The sequence below is a fragment of the Nematolebias whitei genome, chromosome 18 (genome assembly GCF_014905685.2).
Source record: "Nematolebias whitei isolate Nwh7 chromosome 18, NemWhi1, whole genome shotgun sequence".
Taxonomy (NCBI): domain Eukaryota; kingdom Metazoa; phylum Chordata; class Actinopteri; order Cyprinodontiformes; family Rivulidae; genus Nematolebias; species Nematolebias whitei.
Window position 1 is genome coordinate 40,795,256 of NC_056515.1, and position 1,140 is coordinate 40,796,395.

General features: G+C 39.9%; 1 protein-coding gene across 1 annotated transcript in view; it reads left to right on the forward strand.

The window, feature by feature from the left end:
- eif2b1 (eukaryotic translation initiation factor 2B, subunit 1 alpha) overlaps positions 1–1,140 on the forward strand; it is a 6,623-nt gene that overhangs the window by 1,116 nt on the left and 4,367 nt on the right. The window lies entirely within an intron of this gene.

Consider the following 1,140-nt stretch of genomic DNA (forward strand, 5'->3'; position numbering starts at 1 on the left):
GGGGGGGGGGGGAGAGACACACTGTTCAGTGATTTTTAGACATACAGGAGTATTTTGAACTGGATTCGAAAGTGAACTGGTAACCAGTGCAGTGAGGCCAAAACTGGTGTAATGTGCTCTCTTTTGCCTGTACTGGTTAAAAATGGGGCTGCTGCATTCTGGACCAGTTGTAGTCGTGCAATGGAGGTCTGACTGATACCAAACAGGAGTGAATTGCAGTAATCAAGCCTAGATGTAATGAATGCATGTGTTACTGTCTCCAGGTTCTTTTTGGACAATATGGGCTTCAGTTTAGACAGCCGCCTCAGTTGGAAGAAGCATGATTTAACAATCGTGTTTACATTTTTAGTTGTAAACTACGTAAAAGCAAAGTTTTGCACAACTTCAGCTAGTTGCTAAATGTGTCCGAATGGTTGTTAAAAGCTAAAAGCTGCATTAGCCAGTTTGCTTCAGAGAACGTTTTGAAGGAATTGAAGAACTCTCCGTTTATTTTTATGGAGAAAAATGTTGCAAATACTGTTTAAATAATTCCAGAATTTAAATGCTAAAATCAAAATGCATTATTCTGAGTCGAGAACATTTTGATTTATACATTTCTAAAATGGCACCAATTATACAGAAGTAAAGTGGATGAGAACATCAGAACTAACGAGATGTTTGTCTGGACTGGATCTGAACAGGGTGAAGTAAACCGAAATGTTTTTGTTGCAACATGTTCAAGTGTGGAGAACAGAGGGAGGTTTATTTTCTATTGTTCTTGTTGGAGGCGGCAGACTGACCGATCCTGCTGAGTGGAGGAGCCAGGGGGTGGCCAGTGGTGGCCTTGGCCCCCACAAATTAATGTTTGGCCACCCTGAAGGCCACAGGAATTGGTTCAGGCTCCTTAAACATTTCAAATCAAATCTGTCTTTCAATAATGAAAGTGTTTATTGTCAGCAACACCGTGTGGCTCCGGGTAGGAACCAAAAGGTGGATTTTATTTTTTTAAGTATTACATTTTATTTTTTAATTTATTGAAGAAGCTGAAACTGTTAAGAACCATTCAGTGAAAACTACAAAACAAACAACAGACACTTAAACAAGCAGATACCAAGCTAAACTGAGCTGAGAAGTGGCTAAACTGAGCTGAGAAGTGGCTAA